Raw genomic sequence first — 9,809 nt, 5'->3', positions numbered from 1 at the left:
AGGGTCTATCGGGATGAGTGGGACTGGTGTTGGACTAGGATAGTGTTGAGGCAGGATGTAGGTGGTATGGATAGGGTACTTATGGGGGTACTGGATTTGCTGTTGTTGTAGGTGTATTGATAACCATAACTGGTATTTCGGGGTAGGTTAATGACGGTTAGTTGTAGGGTGGTTCCATGGTATGACTTGGGTTGTGCAAGAGAAATGCATATAGACATACTAAATTTCCTGTCACTGAATATTATACCTGCAACTTAATTTTTATCGTATTGAGTTATGTGAACTCACTTCTTTTCGTTAACAGATAAAATAGGGATTCAGCTGGGATCCGAATTGCTGGTTACAGAACCTAGTCTTTAGCGCCATAGGGCAAGGGTTTTCCTTGTGGCGGGTTGTAGTCTGTAAAAGGTTATCTTAGTATGGATACTGATTTCTGGAGATGTGTGATATGGTGTGGCCATTTGATGTATAAGTAGAATTATAACTTTCATTAGGTATGAACAATAAACTGTGGACAAGTTTTCTTTATGTGTGATGCAATTGGTCTAGGATTTGCATGTTGGGTCACGGGATTGTTTTATCTTACGCCGTAGAAAAAATGAAAAAAAAAAATGGAGCGTTACATTATATATTTTTAAACATATATAAAAGTTAAATTAAATATATCAAATATAAAAAATTAACTCGAAAATATTTTCGAATTATCACATATATACATTTAAAAAAAAAAACATATAATACATATTTTTTTTAAAGTATGTAACTAGTTCTTATAAAAAAGAGTACAATAAATTATCTACCGACAAAAAAAAAAACATATAACATCATTACTAAAACTACATATTTTTAAAAATTGAAGGAGATTCAATTTGACCACACGAAGCTCCTCTAAACAAATTCATTGATCAGAAGAATGACACAGCTCCATCATATAATATAACATATAATACAGCCATGTTCTTTTGTTTTTTGTTTTTTAAGGAAATAAAGAGTTAAGTCAGGATTGTTTAATCTGTTATAATTATTTATGATTTATAATGAACTAAGCGTTATACGATGTTAAGTTAAATATTATGAATTAGTATAATTAACATCGTAATATAACGATAAAATAATAAATTTTATATTTTTAATAATATTATAATTTGTAAACTTTAAACAAAATACAATAATCTCTATAATTAAACTTCTATGTTGATGATTTTATTTCTTTCATTTACGCAATGAATAATAATAATATAGTATACTAATATTATATATTTATGGGCTGTGAAACGACTAAAAAATTTAGTGAAAATATTATTTTAATATTTATTTATTATTAGAAGATTTTTTAGAAATCTAAACATCACAATTTTATTAGTATTATTGGGAATTATAAAATTGTTTACATCTGGTAAATAAATAATATCTAACCACTCTGTCCATGAATTATCTCATAACACATATATTTTATATTCATAAAATTTTGAATTAGTAAATTAAGAAAACTATGAAGGCCATAAATTTGTGAACTTTTCGGATAAATTTATTAGAGAGCGGACAAAACGTATGCATATTATATTGGGCTTAATATATGTATATATATATATATATACACACACCAGAAAACGTATATACTAATCCAACTCGCTTTCGTCCAGCATTATTTTATGTTTTCGAATAAAATTAAATGTTCAGTTCAAGAATTATATATTACGTTGTCTTCAATACATATCTACACACACACGTAGCAAAATAAAACTTTCTGATCAAAAAATATGTCTCTTGACTAAGTTTATCCCGTCGAAGCTTATTTCTCTCATATGATTCTATAGAACTTTTGGTAAATTAACTTATATTTCTGATATCTATCTTTGCGTGTCTATATATATATATATATACATGCCTACGTATATTGCGTATACATATGTATATATATTTATTCTATTTTTTATTATCATTATTTTTATCTTTGAACTCAATTAAGGAACGTGATGGAGAAATAAAATATAACAAATTGAAGGAAGAAGTGAAACAAATGATAATGGCGATTGTTGACAAGCCTTTGCATGAGAAACTTATCTTCATTGATGACCTTCAACAATTGGTATATCATTACCATTTTGAAAGCGAGATTGATCAAATCTTGAAGCAAATTTATGAGACTACTAAAGTTGATCATCATGTTGATCATGATGACGATCATGATGATCTTTATATCTGAACTTGATATTTACTTTTTTCTCCTTGTTGTATCTTTTTTATAAATTTTTTTATTTTTTACGTACATAAAATTTAATAAATTTAATTTCAATAAAAATATAAAATTTATTATTTTGTATATATATCATAAGCAAGTGATAGCCAACTCATAACTTGATTTAATGAAGTATATGACTTAACTCACTCGTGTATTAATAAAATTAGGGTAAATAAATTAAAATTTTGATATAACAAGTCATGATGTACCTGGATGAAAAAAAACATTCTATGGTGGCTACTTTCTCTTAGTTGGGATAACTATAACAGATTAAAGAACCCTACATATACTTTTTCTCTTAAAAAACAATCTCCAGCCATTTTTCTTATAAATTATGTAAGATTGTTTATTTTACTTCAAGAATTTGTGTAACGACCTCGGAAATCCAAAAGAAATAAATAATAACTTAAGTGTGAAAGCGAAATAAAATGGTTAAAATTTACATTCCTTACACAATAACTTAAAAATATTAAACAGTATTACAGAATTCACCTTTTGAAAGAAACACAAGAAATAAGGAAATAAACGAAAAAGAGAAAATATCTAGCATCTACTTGCAATCTTCTTGCGGATCGAACTCTGAAACCTGATCCTCTTGATCTGAAATGGTTAAATAAGAAATGAACTACACTAACCCAGTAAAGATATCACATTATATCACCGACACAGAAATAAAGGTGGGTATAAAAACAAAAATAATTAATGGAGCACTAAATTTAGCAAATCCATTTATTAATCATAAAATCATTTACCGTTCACTTACTACAGTAGAAGTAATGAAAATAACCTATGCAGACAATAATATCATATGTATCATAATTTCATGTAAGATCAGCAATATAGAACACATCATAAATCTATACACATGGTCGAATAACCAAACAATAAGTGTCACTTTTTCACCAGCCTACTAGTATCCATGGAGGTTCATAGGGATGTCCCCGCTACACGTGACCCCTTTCCTTTAACAATCTCAATTACGGGTTGTCCCTATACCCCGTTCGGTATGAGCGCCAAATTATTAAAATTAAATACCCCGTCCAGTATGAGGGTTAAGCGGGCCGTCCCTATACCCCGTCCGGTATGAGTGCCAAATTATCAAGTGTTCATACTTCGTCTAGTATGAGACAACGTTCACGATAAGGTTCCCTATGTACTCGGTCCGTCCACCATCTCCTAGAATATCTAGTAAGGCTGTTGTTCTATCTATTTATTTAGCCACACAACTTTTCCGTTTTCCTTTAGTCTCTATTTTCAAATCAACCATTATCACATAAACAAACAAACATACATTAGGGAATGCAATCATATCTCAATTTTTCAATCAAATAATAGTCACATAAGGCAGCAATTCATGCATTCAAATAATAAAAGTGATAAACAAGATATCATCATACTTTTAGACTGTAAAATAAATTAACAGAAATCAACACAGAACAATTTCCAATTCGGGTTCCATTAGTAATCCGTAATTAACTATGCACATTTATTTAATTTGCACAAATACCATATTATTATTAATTTAGACTTCAATTTTATGATAGATAATAGGGTGAGGGATCTTTACTCGATTTGATGCCCAAAAAGCTGAGCTATTTATTGCGCCTACGGGGAGTCCCTCGGTTCCGTGAATTTTTCTCCAGGAATCGAAATGCACTAATAGTAGCTATAAATATTCTAAACAAACCCAAAAGTAGTCCCAGGGCCCACTCGGCCAATTTCAAAATTTCGGCGCGGTGGCTCCGCAGTACTCTAGCAACGGTGCCGCTGCTCGCAGTGGCAGTCTGCCTTAGGTCAGCCATTTTTGGCCGATTTTGCATCGATCCCTGCGATAAAACATGTTAAAGGGCCTCAGTTGGCCGAAAAAATACGAAAAACTGAAACTCACTGGCGGCGGGGCTCTCTGGTGCGGCGGCTCCTCTGGCTCACGTTGCGGTTGGGTGTTTTACTTCGGTCAACTTGTAGAGAAGGACACGGTGATCACAACGGTAGAAAAATTACACAGCATGGGAATCGGGAAGGGCATCATCGGAGGCATTTTGTGAAATTCCCTGTGGCGGCACCGCCAGGCTTCGCCGATATTTTTCGGCCAATTGGCCAGTCTTTTTACTCCAATTTAACCATGGATGAGCTTAAAATTGAATTTCGTGCAAAATGAGAAGTTTTTACCTTTTTTTGGCGGTCGAAAAGGGTCCTGGTGCCGCGGTGAATGGCGACGGTCGGCTCCCCGGCAGTTGGGTTGTCTTCTCCGATGAGGGGGTTTGGCGGCTAGGGTTAGGGTTTAGTGTGGATGGGGGTTATTTATATCTGTTTACTTTTGATCCGGGCCGTCCATCGTATTTGATCTAAACCGTCTGATCGTGATTAAATAGGGAGTGAATCTGGATCATTCATTGCGATCTAATATGGACTGCCCATCACGATTCACTCTGGGTCGTCCGATCGTATTTGAATCTGATCATTTGATCGCGTTTAGGAGGGAGCGCATCCAGTCCATCTGTGTGCGTGAGAACGAACCTGGGACGTTCGATTGCGGTCACGCGGATCGCCCACGTGGCTTTTCGAGTGGCACTGCATCAGCGCCCGTTGCCACGTGGCGCGTCCTAGTTCGTCGAGGCTGCTGACCGGGCATCCTACGTGGCAGAACTTCTCCAAATTGCACTTTGACCCCTGATTTCAGATTTTTCTTTTAAAAATACTCCCAAAACCCAAATTTTTACTCATTTTCTCCAAAATTGTTTCCAATTTCATCCTCATTCAATTTTTACTTTATTTTTACCCCAAATTAAATAAAATAAAATAGAACAAAATAAAATAAATTAATAAAAAATTATATCTATTAATTATTTAATTATATACAAATTTTTATTTATTTTATTTTATTATTTCTTTTTTTTGTGGGTGTTACAATTTGTGCTTTTTAAATGTTGAAAGTAAAATTTCAAATTTTTGGGGTAAAAATAAAATGTAGTTAAAATCTTAAAATGTGTATAAAAGATAGATAATCAATTCTGAGTTTATTTTGCTGGAGAAAACTCTGCTAAATCCTAAATTGACATACAAAAGATGTCTCAATTTAGGATCCCATGGAGGGAGGTTTTGAAGAGAATAAACATTTCAATCAGGAGCCTATCAAAATTGACTGAATTCAATTTTTTTTTCCTTAAATTTTGGATTTTAATTTTTTATTTTAAAATTTTCCTTTCATATAAAAACTAATATCTACTTAAAAATTTGCAATCGATTTCAATCCAGTATGGAATTGGGACGGAGATAAATTAATTTTTCTATTCTTTATTGTTTAGATCAAAGACTTTTCAGTTTGATCCGGTCTAATTTTTTTAGCCTATATCAGAATATGAAAACTCATATCACTTTTCACAATTTTTATTACCATATGTTACCATGACATAGATTAATAGAACTTGATGATATGATTTGGAAAAGTAAGTGTTATTAATACTAAAATACTATCGTTGGAACTAACGATGATAATAAAGTGAATTCGAGACGAGTTTTACCACACCCGAAGCTAATTATTAGTTCTTATGAAGAGTAAATTCGAACTAAAATAATAAAATAATTTAGAAATCGTATCTTTATGCGGCATTCTAAATTAAAAATTACATCCCTTACAACATTTGATCTAATTATTCCACCTTCATGAGAGAAAAAAGTCATTCCAACAACTAAGTTAAAAGTTTTCACATGAACATTTTTCCTCAGCTGGTTTGGTGACTTGAGCTCCACCTGGATAAACCTGATCAAGAGAAATGTTTTTTGATTGGAAAGATTCATTTGGCTATATTTGTGCTTGTATATGTATCCACATATATACATACATATTCATTTTGCATATGCATATGAATTAAGTAGTATGTGTGCATAAGACCATACCTCTCATATTCATATATGTATACATGCAAGTCGAGGAAATTGACCCATTTATTTATTAAAAGAAAAAAAAGGATTGAAGCTTTTTTGAAAATGAAATGCATCACTTTAAACTCAATTCTGACTTTTCTTTTATTAGAGTGACAGACATTGTAGTAACTGGAAAAAAAAGGAAAAGAAAAAGTGGGGGAAACGACGTCGTTTTGAAGGGGGAAAAATGATGTCGTTTTTGAAGGGGGAAACGACGTCGTTTTGAGGAGGCAGGTGAGATATAAATAGGAGACGGGAAAGAAAAGAAAGAGGTAAAGGAAGAAAAAAAAGAAAAGAAGAAAGAAAAGATAAAACTGAGAAGGGAGAGAGCGGGAATGAGAAAAAAAGAGAGAAAAGAAGGTTCGAGAAAGAAAGAGAGGGGAGTCAGAGCGGAGAGAAACGAGAAGGGAGAGAGAAGAAGAAAGAGGACGGTGACAGTGCGATCAGCGGGAGGAAGGAAGATGGAAATGGGAGGTACGATAATTTTAAGTTTTATGTTAGTAGATGTGGATTTGAGATTTTGCTGCAGGTGAAGGAGCTGTGGAAACGTGAGTGGAGGCGTAGGGAGGAAGTTAGATCGCGGAAGGAGAGAGAGGAAAAAATGTGGCGTAGAAGGGAGGTCTGTGAGAGAGAGAAGTTGTGCGTGAGCGTGAGGGTGAATGGAGAAGGTTAGGTCGCGGGATGAGGAAAAGAAAGGAGTGCGGTGTGTGTGAGTGAGGTCTATGAAGGAGAGGTGAGGTTGTGCATAAGAGAGGTGTGTGTGAGTGCGGTCTGTGAGGGAGAGAAGTTGTTATGTGTGTGTGAGAGTGAATGGAGGAGGTTAGGTTGCTGGATGAGGAAAGGAATGAGTGAGGTGTGTGTGAGTGCGGTCTATGAGGGAGAGAAGTTGTTGTGTGTGCATGAGAGTGAATGGAGGAGGTTAGGCCCTGAGATGAGGAAAGGAAGGAGTGAGGTGTGTGTGAGTGTGGTCTGTGAGGGAGAGAAGTTGTTGTGCGTGCGTGAGAGTGAATGGAGGAGGTTAGACCGCGGAAAGATGAAAGGAATGAGTGAGGTGTGTGTGAGTGCGGTTTGTGAGAGAGAGAAGTTGTTGTGTGTGCGTGAGAGTGAATGGAGAAGGTTAGGCTGTGGGAGGAGGAAAATGAAGGAGTGCGGTGTGTGTGAGTGCGGTCTGTGAGGAAGAGGAGCTGTTGTGTGTGAGTGGGGGTGTATGGAGGAGGCTAGGCCGTGGGAGAAGGGAAAGGAATATGTGTAGGGTGTGAGTGATGTGATTTCGGGATTTGAGGGTGGAGTATCTAGAATATGCCGCGAAAGAAGGGAAAGAAAGATGTGTAGGGTGTGAGTGAGGTGATTTCGGGATTTTAGGGTGGAGTATCTAGAATAGGCCGTGGAGGGGGAGAGAATGAGAGATTTCGGAAGTGAGGTAAATATGTGTAAGGGAGGAAGTAGAGCGTGTGGACGTAGAAAGTTTGGGATGAGAAAAGAGAAGTCGTAGACCGTGGAAATGAAGTGTCGGTATGGAGGTGTGGGGCTGTCTCTGTGTAGGACGAGGGGATGTGTGGGGTAGCTGTGTGGTGTGAGGGTATGGGTCGTGTATAGGTTGGTATAGCTGCTGTAAATTTGGTAGTTGGCAATGAAACATTGCAAGTGTGGGTATGTTGAGTGTTAGTGCGTGTTTTATGGGGAGATGGATGTAGTTTAGGTACACAGGTTAAAAGTATAAGAAAGCTTCCATATAAGGTGGGGGAGTAACGACATGATGAGGTTGTGTTGGCTCAGTAGCATCGGGGGACGTCGATATTGGTTATCGCTACCTAGGAAAAGTAAGTTGATCGCCGATGGTGGTGATGGTCGGGAGACTCCGACGAGAATGGATTTGGTCGCCGATATTGGTGACGGTAAAGGATGGTATTTCTGTGTGTGTGAGTGGCCTATTAGGGGTCGAGAGGTAGGTGGTTTATTGATGATCGCCGATATTGGTGACGGGTGTGAATATTTTTACGCTTGGGGTGACGTTAGGGGGTGGTCACACATGGTATGCATGGTATTTAGGATTCCGGGGTACTTTTTAGTCCTGCGTAGTCCCATAGTGATGACAAGGTAGGTAGGCGTAGGTTCGGTGATGGGGTACATATAGAAATACTGGATTTCATATTCGATGCATATCATAATTGTAACTTAATTTTTACTGTACTGAGTTATATGAACTCACCCTCTGTTGTTCACAGACGATGTAGGAATGGAGTTGGGATCAGAGCTGCTGGTTTTCGAGCCTAACGCTTAGAGCAACATAATAAGGATCTTTATGGACAGATTGAATATGTAAAAGTTGGTAGTAGAGTTGATAGTATTCTTGTTGATAGTGTATACGGCTGTATTTCATGTGATGTTATATGTGTGATTGCTGATCTATCTTAACTCTGAACAATAGTTTGTAATGATGTTTCTATGTGCATGTCTGACCTGAAACGAAATTTCTGTATTTAATCATGGATCTGTTGTAAACTACGCCATTAGAAATAAAAAAAAAAACGGGGCGTTACAGACATTTTTTTAAGAAGTATTTTTTTTTTATTAGTAATTAAATCGTTTATATTTTCATAATTAAAATATATTTTTCAGTACCTAAGTTTATTAAGAAAAATAAGTATATATATCTTTTATATATGAAAGATGATCTAGATTTTGTACTTGACTTCATTAATTATAATTTTTTTTTAAAAAGTAAATTTTAATTCCATTAGTTTTTTTTAAGTGAAAGTTCATATGTTTTATTACATAAATAGTGACTAACACGAACACAATCTCTTCTTAAAATATGTAATTCGACTTTTCATTAATAATACACGTGATATTTTTTTTACATTTTACTAATTCTATTTGTCTATTTCTTTTTCTGTCATCACATTTAACTATTTTCTCCATTTCTCGTTATCATTATTTTTATACTTGGATTGAATTAGGGAACATGATGAAGAAATAGAGTACAAAAAATTGAAGGAAGAAGTGACTGCAGATAATAATTACTATTGTGGATAGGCCTCTGCATGAGAAACTTATCTTCAATGATGCACTTCAATAATTGGGATTGACCAAATCTTGAAGCAAATTTATGAGGTTATGAAATTCGATCATCATGTTGACGAAGACGACGACGATATTTATATCACTTCTCTCCACTTTCGATTATGTAGACAATAAATCTCATACTTAATTGGTTGAATTCTTCTATTCAAAAGTTGCTCGGATGAACGATTAACCGTACATCTATGTACTAATTTATTATCTATTTTTTACACAATTTTTCTTTCTTAATTATATATAATTAGATTAAAATTAAAATGCTTTTTTAATTATCTAATAAAAATTATATACATTGAAGAAATTATAAGTTTCAAGTCAAATTTCTACTAAACTTAAATAAGGAAGCAAAAATTTTAATAAATTTGCATCAACAAGATGTCAAAGTGCACGTCTTTTAAGATATGAATACGGGTGTATATTCATAAGTTTACTACATAAATTTCTTAAAATTAAATAAAATTACAAAAATACCTTTGATTAATTTTTTATATATAACTACATAAGTTTAAATTAAATCAAATTTTATGTTATTAAATTCAGTGGACCATTTATCATATACTAA

At 34.4% G+C, this 9,809-nt stretch overlaps 1 pseudogene; it reads left to right on the top strand.

Annotated features, from left to right (window-relative positions):
* The first annotated feature begins 2,026 nt into the window (after positions 1–2,026).
* LOC148266602 (sesquiterpene synthase Cop-like) overlaps positions 2,027–9,809 on the top strand; it is a 34,416-nt pseudogene continuing 26,633 nt past the window's right edge.

This window comes from Carica papaya, chromosome 3 (assembly GCF_054855325.1).
Source record: "Carica papaya isolate Zhongbai chromosome 3, ASM5485532v1, whole genome shotgun sequence".
Taxonomy (NCBI): Eukaryota; Viridiplantae; Streptophyta; class Magnoliopsida; order Brassicales; family Caricaceae; genus Carica; species Carica papaya.
This window is presented reverse-complemented; position numbering and strand designations above follow the sequence as displayed.